This window comes from Typopeltis vanoorti, chromosome 22 (assembly GCF_054136105.1).
Source record: "Typopeltis vanoorti isolate ZY-2024b chromosome 22, IOZ_Tvanoo_1.0, whole genome shotgun sequence".
Lineage (NCBI taxonomy): Eukaryota > Metazoa > Arthropoda > Arachnida > Uropygi > Thelyphonidae > Typopeltis > Typopeltis vanoorti.
The window spans coordinates 30,545,741-30,559,737 of record NC_143570.1 but is presented as its reverse complement, the minus strand read 5'-3'; positions in this window follow the sequence as shown (position 1 = coordinate 30,559,737).

Sequence of the window (13,997 nt, the reverse complement as noted above, 5' to 3'; positions counted from 1 at the left end):
AGGTGTGAATGTGTCTAAATCTATGACGTTGAGACGACTTAACAAATTGGGTTTTAAATCACGTGTGCCTAAGCACACGTGATTTAAAACCGTGACTAATAAGACGAAGCCGCTTATTAGTTTCAAGCAAAATGCAGCGCTAGAGTGCGATGGTCTAAGCAAAGACTGTTGTGGGGTCAAGAGGACTGGAAAAAGGTACTTTTTAGTGATGAAAGTATGTTTTATGTGTCCTATTGTCATCAAGGGATACGTGTTTGACGTCTTAAGCAAGAAGCATTTGATAAAGAATGCATGACACGTTCAGTGAAATTTGCTAACCTCTGTCATGGTATAAGCTTGTATGACCACAGATAGTCCAGATAGGCTGTGTATTGTGTACAGAAGAATAAATCCCAAAGTGTACCAAGAAATTCTTGAGCACTTTATGTTACCAGCATCGGAATAATCATGTGATGGTTATTTCCTCTTTAAACAAGATTCAGCTTTTTTGTCATACTTCCAAGATGAGTACTAGATGGCTCAAAGAAAGGCAAATCAATGTAACTGCTTGGCTAGCAAACTCACCAAATTTAAACCCAATTGAAAATTTGTGGAGAAGACGTCTTCAAAAAGTTGCTCCAAGACACAAAAATGAACTTGTTTCTAGTCTGCCTACCATATGGCCATGTTTTGATTAAAAAAAAAAAAAAAGACTGATCCGCTAGTAAATAATATGCCAAACCGTTTACGAACGGTGATAAAAGCTAATGGTGATCATGGCAGCTCGTGGCTTGAAATCTTGGGGGTGCTGCAACTTTCGAAATATACATACACACTGAAACTACAGTGTATACGTGTTTGGATAAAATATCAAAATTATGGCCAAAATTTTAAAAAGAATTAAACATAAAAAATATTGTTTATTATCGATACAATTATACAGTTTGGTATAATTCAAAATTACTTAAAAATAAAATATATTCTTCTTGTTTTTATTTCAAAAACATAGAACCCACATTATTTCAGATATTAAATACGAGTGTTAGGGTTGAGGACCACGAGATGGCGGCACTTGTTGAGCTGTCTCTCTTCACTTCGTGTCGCTTAATTAGTGATATCCTTGGGCCAGCTATTTCTGATTGGGTATCAGTGGAGATTGAACTGCCCACTGTCTCCAAAAGCTAGATACGGCTAAAAACTACCTCGCCTACTCCCTATATATATGGGAATAAAAAGGCGGTAGCTGATTTTTTGTTTTTGTTTTATTTCATGAAAAAATATTGTTTATTATCGATAAAATTATAGTTTAGTATAAAACAAAATTACTTAAAAATAAAATCCATTCTTGTTGTTTTGTTTCGAGTGAAAAGATCAATAACTTTTTACTTGATGTTTGTGTGACTGTTGAAGAATATTTTTTTTCAGTTGAAATCATCGCAAGTGCATTCAACCTATCCTGATTATTTAATTGTAATGTCCAAATCAGTGGCGACCGTTGAAAATTTTAAGTGGGGGTGCTGCATATAAAAAAAAAAATTCCTAATTAGTAACGAATTTATTAATAAATAAATTTACATATTAAATATTGCTTTATTAAAAATATTTCATCCTCACCACGAACAAACACCAATAATAAAAGTTTCGTATCAATAGCAATGACAAGCGCAAACGAATGTCGGTGCATTTGTTTCGTGTAACGATAATTGAAAAAATATAATTCTTTTCATATTTTCAACAGTGACACTCGTCATAATTCAGCCTTGTATCTATAATAAATAAATAATTATGTTATTTTAACAAAATGAAATAAGATTTACAAAAAAATAGTTCACCATGAACACACACCAATAATAAACGTTTCATATCTCACAGAAATAACGAGTCAGGCATGACGTAACGTGCAACGACAAGCACAAACGAATATCAGCGGTTGATCGCAGAGCATTTGTTTCGTGTAACGATAATTGAAAAAATATAATTATTTTCATATTTTCAACAGTGACACTAGTCATAATTCAGTCTTGTATCTATAATCAATAAATAATTATATGTTATTTTAACAAAATAAAATATGATTTACGAAAAATAGTTCACCACGCGCCAATAATAAACATTTCATATCTCACAGAAATAATGCGTAATAAAGCATAATAAAAATACACTGCCGTTTGAGCAGTGCTGGAATGACGTAACGTGCTATGACAAGCGCAAAGAATATCGGCGTTAGATCGCAGTGCATTTGTTTCGTAATCTAAAGCGTTAATCGAACAATTCCAATAATTAACTATTGAATCAATGTCAAAACATAAGCTGTAACATTTAACATGTTGTATTATATTTATATAATGTTGTAAGCATTGTAATTATTTATAAACACAAACAAAATTTAATTTTTTCATTTTTTCCATGGGGATGCTGCAGTGTTGCAGTGCTTATGTATGGGCCGCCATGGTCCAAATATTTAAAGAGACGGAGTAAACATTATAAGCACTACGAAAACAGTCTACCACTACTGGCGCAAACTACATGTAAACAACAGTAGAACTGTGCGACGGACAGTGCCGCATTACGGTAATATATTATTATTATTATTATTATTATTATTATTCCTGATACCTCCAAGGAGTCCGAAGACTCATCGCGGGAGGACATCTTCAACTGTCTCTACACCTTACCTCTACTACGAATCAACGCCATCTACCGCCCACTTCCAACACCACAACTAGTAATTTTTGTCTGTAAATTGCGTGTGTTCTGAAGGGCCGATTTGTATGTATGCGGGATGAAAAACCCGAGTTTCCGGGAGAAAAAACCCTGCTACCTCCGTATGAGATCGGCTAACTCACCATCGATTGAAATCGACCAGATAAAGATTCCTCCCGTCGCGACGAGAATCGAACTTAGGCCTATTCCAATCGAAGGGCGCAATGTACCGTCGTTCTTCCAATTGCGCTACGGAGGCGCTAATAGTTCGCATCTCATTATGACGTGCATGTGCTTGCGCGCGTAGCAATATGACACTGTGCTGCTAGCGTCCTTCGTCCTCCTAAGTGCTACAAGATGGATTTTTATTATTTTTTATACAAAATAAGAGAATTGTATAGGACTGTTGATGATAAAATTAAATATTACAAGCAAATATAAATAAATATATTTATATCTCGAGAAAAATTGGGGGTACTGCAATTACGCAGTGCCTATATACGATCCGCCCCCGAAAGTGAAATAACAAAGTACTAATTATCATGTTGTTTCACTCTGACTAGTTTTTGTGCATTAATTTTCACATTATTCTTATATTTTGAAGCACGTTAAAAATGATTCTAATTTTGTAAATGTTTTCAAATAACAATTTTCTTATAATTTATATTATATTTTTATATGTTTACATGGTTATATAATGTAAAAAGTACATAGGTTTAGATGATGTTAATTCATATTTGGTAATAATTATTTTCTATGCAATAAATTAGAATTGCAAATCATTCAATACATTTTCTTCAATTATAACTGAAGTGCGATCACCTCCCAATCAAAAAAGGGCGATAATTATCGCACTTTTTTGATTGGGAGGTGAATATGCTTAGTATTATCGGAGATGCCATGTGGTTAATCGGTAGCGACAGGGCCGTCACTAGATTAGAACGCGCCCTGAGGCAAACAATTAAATATCGCCCCTGATGGATTATAAGCCAAAAATATTAGAAAATCTCAATTTTGCTACTTTGTTTTTATTACAAGAGAAACATTAATGCAAAGCGATTACATAATAATAAAATAATAATAATAATAATTAAACGTTTGCTCTGCAGGGATATCGCACAAAAAATTGTTCATAAGTTCTTAATTTAAATTATAAGCTGTCTACCTCTATTGATATAGTTGCTAGAACAACCAATCTTTCTTGGATCATTGCTGTTTGCAAATAATTTTTAATCAGTTTAAACTTGGAAAAACGTCTTTCCGCACTTGCTATGGTAACAAGAATTGTTAGCGTAGTGACGACGCCTACTGCAATATGCGCCCTTATTAAGTCACACCGTGAGGCAGGCTGCTCTATGCTACACCCTGTCGACGTCACTGGGTAGCGATATAAAATAATTTAATTGTAGTTATAGGTAAACTTGTTTACTGTACATTGTAATCCTTTGGAAATAACATAGCAATGTTGAATGTATGCATATATTATAAATTAATGTATGTTATATAAGTGGATATTAGATCCAGCATTATTGCAAAGCCGAATGTAGAAACTATTAAAGTTTCATAAAAATAAGTTGGCTAGAGAGCTTACACGAATACACTCACTGGAATTCAGGAGTTTCCTTACACAGACTACTTAGAAAACATAAATACTGCATAGGCACTTATTTATATATTCGCTTTCTGTTAGTCCATTTTGATAAGTTTTCAGTGGCCAAACAGCTGTTTCGAACTTGTTGGTTCTCCTCAGAGACCAGGCACTGTATAAGTAAAGGCTTCTCTAAAATTAGGCAATCTCTCATACCGTTCCCAGCGAATGTGAGGAGGATCGTCCATCTCAGCGGTGGTTCAACTCAGTGACAAGCTCTCTTAAGTCGGAGAGCTGCATTTTTCGTAAACGAACTCTCAGTCGGTGCTTAAAGTATTTACTACAATAAAGAGCCAAAATGCTTCAGTTCGACGATACAAAATTATATAAGTAAAGTGGCTGCTATTACTATGTTACTCGCACGCTACGAGCATTTGACATTGAAACACTACGATAAACAACGTAAACTAATTACTAAAATAAAGAACCTTTTGAAAAGGCTTCAGTTCAGCGATACAATTACATAAGTAAAGTGGAGATTAGATCCAACATTATTTCAAAGCCAAATGTAGAAACTATGAAAGTTTCGTAAAAATAAGTTGACCACAGGGCTTACAGGAATACACTCACTGGTATTCACGCATTGCCTTAGCCTGGACTACTTACATTTGGCTTTGAAATAATGCTGGATCTAATCTCCACTTTACTTATGGTAATTTTGTATCACCGAACTGAAGCCTTTTGGCTCTTTATTTTAGTAATTAATTTACGTTGTTTATCATAGTGTTTCAATGTCAAATACTAGTAGCGTGCGAGTAACATAGTAATAGCAGCCATGTTGTCACTTGAACTTTGTTTTGAATATCAGAGTCACGATGTTAGTTGTTTTTTAGAACAGCTGTCGTTTGGGTAACAGGAATGCTAGAAAGGTAAAGAGTAGGCAAGCAAGGGAGCAGATCCAAAGAGGTTTAATAAACTGTGGAGTTAAGTTCTCAAATTTCGGAAAAGGTTTTATATGCATTTTGAACTGCTTTCCAAGAGTATGGAACTGTGAAGCTAATAACTGAAGTATGATCAGGACCAACGGTACAACGTGCATTTGCACGGGGCAGAAAGTTTTGGGGGAGACAAAATTAGCCTAAACTATATGAAAAATAAATCATAAAAAAAGTCATTTAATTTTTTCTCTTTTGAAACCAGACTTCAGGATGTCGTTAGTTAAATTTATACATAATTAAACTTCATTCTGTAGTATTTCAGACAGTAACATTACCTGTTAGAGTTAGGTACCAACAGATGGCAACACTTGTTTGCCAGCCTCTTCATCAGTGGCTGCCTATAATTAGAGATAGACATGGGCCAGCTATGTCTGATTGGCTACTGGTGGAGATTGAAGCACCCACTCAGTCTCCAAAAGCTAGATAGGGTATAAAGGCCTCGCCTACTCCTCATTAGGAAATAATCCAACCTGGGAAAGATTGCTGAAAAAATTATCCTTTCAAGACTACAAGAAAAATCAGACCAATTAGGAATAATTCCAAACGAACAATTCGGCTTCCGCCGTATGCACAGCACAGTGCAACAAATACACCGACTAGTGGAGCATATCACTCAAGGATAGAACTGGAACCTTCACACAGCTGCAGTTTTTCTGGATATTGCCAAGGCCTTTGATAAGGTATGGCATCAAGGATTACTCTATAAACTCATTCAGGCCAACATTCCAACAAACCTTACCCGTCTAATAAAATCATACCTCACTGACAGATCCATGCAGATAAAAATAAATGGCACCATCTCAACTAGGCGCAAAATCCTGGCAGGAGTACCTCAGGGATCTCTTTTGGCTCCTTTACTTTTCACAATCTACGTGGCTGACATTCCACAGAACCTGAGGACTACCATCACAGCCCTATATGCTGACGACACAGCCATAATGACAAGATCTCTCCGCCCACACCTGGCGATCAGTCGTCTCCAGGATACTATCACAAAGCTAGAGAAATGGTTCTCCGACTGGAGGATACAAGTAAACCCCGTCAAAAGCTCAGCTATACTGTTCACCAGACGCAAAGCCTTCATCCAAGATGATATTGAACTTCTCGGAAAAAAGATACCATGGCAGACATTGCCTTGGAGTACAGCTAGACAAAAAGCTAAATTTCAACAGCCATATCAAGCTCATAGGCACAAAGACATCCAGAACCATAGCCCAACTCTATCCCCTGATCAATCGCAACAGCAAATTGAATAAACGCAACAAGCTGTTATTATATAAGATGGTAATTCGACCAGTAATCACATATGCATCCCCGGCATGGAGTCACACATCCAAATCTAACATCCAGAAACTACAGAGGATACAAAACAAATGCCTGCGGATGATCTTAGACGCCCCATGGTTCGTCAGAAACACGCAGATCCACAGAGAAACCGGAACCCCTGACATCCGTTCTCTCCTTCATGACCATGCGGAAAAGTTCTTCAGCAAGGCACATTCTCATCCCAATCCACTAATCAGACAAGCTTCCAGTTATAGTGAACATGACTATCAAAAACACAAAAGACCCAAGGCAATCCTGCTTTCAGCAGAACAGAGCTAACTCCATAGTTCACAAAGTGCGAGCATAAGTCTCACAACCTCCCCTTCAAGCTTCTCCACACAGATAAAGGGGAAAATAAAAAGCATTTTATGCTTCACCCAGCAAGCCAGTAACGTTGTTGTTGTTGTATTAGGAAATAAAAGGCGCTAGCTGATTTATTATTATTATTATTATTTTAAAACTTCTTTGTACTGTATATTTTATAAAAACCATAATCATTTAAAATAATGTATTATGTTGCATTTAATATCGCACTCTCAGTGTTAATATCAGACCACGCTATTACTATGTTACATTACTATTACTATGACAATAACAGAACACCTCCTCTCGCATTTATTTCCGATTCCGTTGTTGGCCGAGAGTTGACCTTGACCTGAGGTTAAATCTCATTTAACCAATGAGACCAAACGATCATAATGTTATAATTGGTTAAGAGTTTATAAACCAATTAAAGAATTAAAATCAAAATACATAAATACAGTTGTGCAGTGATTGTTAATAATACTTTTTTTTTTATTTGGCTTTTAAAACAATTTTAACATTCCAATATGCCTGATAAAAGAAAAAAAAAACCATCATGCACAGAATATCGCAAACGAAAATCGGAAAAAGAACGCGATATTCAGAATATCGTGTAAATATTTAAAAACTGACACAGCTAATGTGGTACAAGAAAAAATACGCGAAAGGAACCGAAACTAAAAATTCTGAGCTCGTGGTAAGTACTTGTAATTGCGATCCCAGTAATGGCGATATTAGTAATAATTAATTTTAATTACCCATGCAGACGCATATTTTCAGAACAAAATTCCATTAAAGGGTTAATTATCTCTTTTTCTGTAAAAAAAAAAATATATAGCCTATGAGAATTTTTCATTAACTTATGAATTTTCATTTGCTAATGAAAATTCATAAGTTAATGAAAACTGATATTTGCTAAATGCTACTATTTAGAATTTATGATCAGATATGTTGAAGCCTAGCTTAACATCATGGCTTTTAAGATATCATTAAATAGTTTTTTAGGGGGAAAGCAGCAGCAAAACACGTTATTTCATGTTACACTAAAATTCCTAGGGTCAGCCCTCAGTATGATATATCAAGTCTTTATATGTGAAAATATTTTGTGTCAAATTGCAAGGAGCAATTTGGAACCCATGGTGAAAGATCTAGTATTGGAAATGAATTTGGAATTAGTTATTTAATATATTCCTGTTGTTTGTGAAACTTTTTACTTCAGAAAAGTGAGATAGATGCAGGGCCGCTGAGAGGGGGTGACATCTGAGACTTTTGTCACGGCCCCGACGTGTCACATAACTGTGTTTATAATACATAGTTTTAATTCTCGTAATAACACAACATGATAAAGGATAATGGCATATCGAGAATGATACTGTGTTTTGTTTTAGACAGACCGTCAGACAGCTACGTTTGTTATCTCGCCGTGAGTGTCCAGAAGACACTGATTCTTTCAGCGTGGATCGGTGTAGTTATAGCGGGTGATGACGTCAATAGGCGTTCGTGCAAGGTTGTTGCAGTCGGCTGCGCTAAAGCTAGCTAGTAATTGCATTCACAGTAATGTTCCCTATTAGAACGCTTCGTTCCTGTTAGTATTTTGATAGACGAAGGTATTGTGATTGTAAAGTGTGCAACTGTATAGTGTAGGCTGTGCACTAAAAAATAAAAGTATTCTTATTAATTTGATTTTTTAATTATCAAAATTATATTTTTAATTTCGTTCGTATTTTGTATGGTATGTAATGTATCAAACTTTGAATTTATTGTACACTTTTTTAAATAAATGTTTAATGTTTTATATGACTTTTTTTTATTAAACAAAAGTGATGCACTTTTTGTGGGACCCAGACCACAGACTTGTCAAGGGCCCGAAAATTTCTCTCGGTGGCCCTGGATAGATGTATTAAAGGAAACTTCTATATGGCCAAGTGAGACTACAGATCATTTAACTGAATCTTCTTTTCAGTCTGTTTTTGTAGAAATATTTTGTTTTGTCTCTCAATATTGAATAGCGTATGAAAGAAAATTGAGCTCATAGGTTATTTTAAAAATGGCCATTTAATTATTTGTTGTATCATATATTTATATAAACGTGTTTAAAGTAAATATTTTAATTATTTTTATAGCTGAACTTCATTCTTTAGAACACAACATATTGGTCCCTGGAGTCAATGCACTTTCACAGATACAAATCTGCAACATTCTAACCAACAAATATTAAAATTAAATATATTGCTATCTATACTCCATGACTGTCTTTGAATACAGGTTGGGCATAGGTGGGGAATGACATAATGGAGCAGACAAAGCTCACATATATTAAAGTATAACAATCTCGCACATTAATAACATGACAAATTGGTGCAGCTGGTGAGATGTAAGAATGAAGTCTTTAATATAACAAATGACCTCTGTGAAGAGTCCTTGGAGACGTCACATAATTATAATAAAATCCTTCCTGTCAACTACCATCTCACACCATCCTACCTTATAATCACTGCCTCCTTCTTTGCACCTCATTATCATCAACTGCACTCTCCCTCCCTTTTAGCTTTCCCTATTCTCACAAAAAACTATTCCGTCCATTTCTATTCCTGTTAAGATATCCAAATCCATGTTCCAACCCTAAGACTATTCTAAAAATTTTTTGTGCCAATAAATTCCAGTGCAGTGCAGGTACTAGGGTATTTGCCGCCCGCATGCAATTTCTAAGCGCCCCTGTAACTATCCGGGTGTGTGTGGTTCTTTTATGATAATAAAAATTTAAATTATTTGAAATTTCTTAAATAAATTTGAGAGAACAGCCACACGTTGGTTCGCTAATTGTAACAAACAAGGGGGGGTGTTGAATAGGCAGGATAATCGTTAAAAACCCGAATATTCAAAAAAATCTCAAATTTAAAGCAAATTTTGATAAAGCCACTTCACTTTAATCGTTGAATATAATACAGGGATTATAGCCTTCTCACCGACCCGAATCGCTAACAAAATTAAAATGAATTTTAATTAAAGTTAAAATTTATTTGAACTAAAGTTTAAAATTTTTTTGCATTTTACAAGTTACTAATTATAGGGGAATTAGCCTGCTGAATACAGGATATAAAATATATGCAGGAATATTAAAAGAGAAACTAAGCAGCATTTTAGAAAACAAATTACTAGAAGAACAAAATGGTTTCCGAAAAGGCCGATCCTGCATAGATCCAATTTTTACTTTAAAATTATTAATAGAAAAGAGAAGAGAATTTCAAAAAGAAACACACATGGCCTTTATTATGAAAAAGCCTTTGACAAAATTAGTAGACAAAAATTGTTTAAAATATTAACCAATTTAAACATACCAAACCAACTTTTACAATCTATTCAATAAATATATACAGGAAATAAAATAGCAGTTAAATTAGAACACATCTCAAAATGGAAAGATATATCAAGAGGAGTATGACAAGGATGTACCCTCTCACCTCTGCTTTTCAATATATATATATATAAATAAAATTATAACAATCGGGAAACAGCATAAACCATTTGGTATACAAATGACCCTGCAAATGAAGATAGACACACTACTATTTGCAGATGATCAAATAGTATTAGCTACATCAGAAGATGTAGAGAATTTTAAAAGATCATTAATGTAGCTCAGTGGATGTGGCGTTTGCACACCACCGCGCTAGGCCGCACGAAGGAAGTCTTGGTTTCGAGTCTAGTCGGCGACTAGAGGAAATTTTTCTAAGCCTTTTTCGACCGGTTCCCGAGTTAGTCGATCTCTGGCACGGGCAAGCAGGTTTTTCCTCCCGGAAACTCGGGTTTTTCGTCCTGAAAACTCAAGAAAATCGACCGTAGAACCCACATTATTTCAGACATTAAATATATTGTGTTAGGGTTAGAGACCACGAGATGGCGGCACATTTGAGCCGTCTCTCTTCACTGCGTACCGCTTAATTAGTGATAGCCTTGGGCCATCTGTCTCTGATTGAGTACCAGTGGAGATTGAACTGCCCACTCAGTCTCCAAAAGTTAGATAGGGCTAAATGGCCTCGCCTACTCCCGTATATACGGGAATAAAAAGGCGTTAGCTGATTTTTTTTTTTTTAAATCATTGAATGATATCTCAAAGCAATATAATATGACAATATCTAAAGAAAAAACAAAACTAATGGCATTCAAACGAGAAAACCCAATAAGAAGTAAAATAGTGATAGATGATAAAATATTAGAACAGGTAAATACTTTCAGATACTTGGGATATGATCTATCATACAGAGAAGAAAAAGACATAGACACTAAAATATCAAACTTTGTCAAAGTAAATGGCATAATAAATAATATATTTAACTCATCCCTAGTACAAAAACACACTAGAATCAGACTATATAATGTTTTGTCAAAACCAACTCTACTATACGGAAGTGAAACATGGACCATGAAAAGGAAAGTTGAAAAACGAATTCAAACAGCAGAAATGAAGTTCCTCAGAAAAACAGCTGGATATACTAAGTGGGACCACAAAACAAATGAAGAAATCTTACAATTCCTAAAAATAAAACCAATTAATTACTACATAAGACAGTATAAACAAAAATGGCTAGAACATTTAAATAGAATGGACAACAGCAGACTACCAAAAATATTATACAGATACAAAATAAGTGGAAAATAAGAATCAGAAGATCAAGAAAGCGATGGCATGAGACTGGAACAGGCCACTTGGCCTAAATTCCATGTTAGGAAGAAGAAGTAGTTACTAAATTCTTAGTAACTTGTAAAAAGTTTTTAATAATTTTTATAAGTGGAACTATCTTTTAAGAAAATAAAAGAAACTCAAGATAGATAATATCTTGAGTTTCTAAGAGAAAATAAGAAAAGAATTCAGAAATAATTAGAACATGTAATATAAGTATTCGAAAGATAAAATCTTCACAGAATAACAGAAAATAAATTAAATTACATAAATATACTTGAAATTTTTTTAATTCAAATTTTAGGGTTTTTGATTTCATATTCACAAAATTAGAAATAATGGTCTTAACGTCTAATTCCACACATATATAATTTTCAACCTGACTTGCATGAATATAGCAATTCATTTTTGGGTCTATAATGTCCAATCTAGCTCCCTTCACACCTGTTCCTGAATGCTCAAACTTTATCACACTTACCCCATATATATCATTTCAGGCTCAAGTAGCCACAGTCAAGTATATACACATTCACTACTTTCACTTTCAACATCCATTCACTTTATGCTGTTTCCTTCCCTGTCCACTTCAACTGGCATCAGAGAATTTATATTTTTGTATAAATCAGCAGTTCAACTTGCAACAAATACCAAGTGAATTTGGTGGCACTAATGTAATGAGGATGGGAGAATATTTTTATGAGATAAATTTCATGTTATTTATTGTAATTAAGAAATCAATGTCCTTGGATGACTGAAGGCTGAATTATCAATATAAAGGAATTGTTCCAATTTTTTTTTTTTTTTTTTCAGGTGCTCATTTACCTTTAACATTTCAAACTGAGTTATTTTGTTCTTGGGATGAAACTTCCCATACTGTAAATATGCCTTCTTTAAAGTTAAAGTCTAACAATATGAACTATTCACAAAAAAGATCTCATGAAGTTCAAAGATTCATAATGTTGAAGAGCATTGTTTAGAATCATATGGAATCAGATCCTGCCAATTTAAGCCTTTGACTCTGGCATGGGGATTTTTTTTAAATGAAGTTCTATATAAAGGAGTGACGTTTTTTTTTTTTTTTTAGCTGGTAAAAAAAAACATGAAAAGAACACAGAAAGGGGAGGGGGATTCGTTATCAGAAAGAGATTATGACATTTATGTGGAATCCTTCTTGTCTGCAGATGATGTTTAGTTATCCCAAAAGTAGGTATGATGTTATGAGGTTAATAATGCTTTTGTTTATAGCGAAGCATATTCCTATCTGTCTGACATCATTTGGTCCTTAACAGCACATAGCTTAATTCTAGTGTTATACATTCTTTTAAATTTAGTTTTACATCATTTAGTCCTATTATATCAAATTTTATTTTGCTTCTTTCATAATCCAGTTCTTTTACCTTTTTTTTGTCACCTGCTAATGTTCTTATATTGTATGTAGAAATCACGATGCTAGTTTTCTTGCACTTGTTTCAGAGTAGCTTGTCCAGTCCAATTGCTCTGTTTCTCTACTGAATGCTATAATTGAAAATTCTCTGGGAATTTTAAGGCCCAACAATGCTGGATACTGTGGGCTCAATCGTGTGTGTGTGTGGCATATTCATGGTTTTAATGGGTGGGAGAGGGGTCATCTTTTCTCCCACAATGACAAATCAGCTTGGGAGAGGATTAGCAGTAGTCCAGAGTTGTAGAATGCCATCACTATCACCTGTCTAAGAAAATAGTCTATGACAGCCTGCTAATTGAATATGCTACTTCCAGCACAGCTCAATACATCCTTGAAACAAACAAGACCCTTCATGACATCAGTGTGATGATTCTAGCAAAGACTGAAATATAGCAAACTTATATTTCATTCTTTTACCATACTACTAACTCATCAAACCATCTTAATCTTGAATATCCTTTTTTTTTTTTATTTTTAACCCATCCTGGTATAGAACACCAATTTGTTGACCACTCCTGTCCAATTCCTCTGTTTTAGTGACCCTATCAACTTCCATTAATCACATATTCATGGATGCTAATTATGTCATCTTCCTTTTTAATAGCATTCTTGCATTGACGTGATCAGTTCATTCTTCTAATTTTCTTTTTAATTCTCATATCTGTGATCTATACAGCTATGGTTAATTTCTTATTTCACGTAAATTTTTCATCTCGCTTCTCACCATATCAACTTTGCTTATTCTATTATCTATATACATATTTAGTTTTCTATCCTCATTAAAAATTGTCCATTTCTCATAGTTTCTATCTTTTTATTGCTGATTTAAATATCAAATTTGCCCCAACAGCTGTTTAATTTAGTTACAATCCTAAAGAAGTAGATTTATTTAGGAGCATAGAGAGAGCTGAGTTTGTTATCACACATTTTGATATCTAATTTAACATCACTTTCTTCATAATGTGATTCATGCAG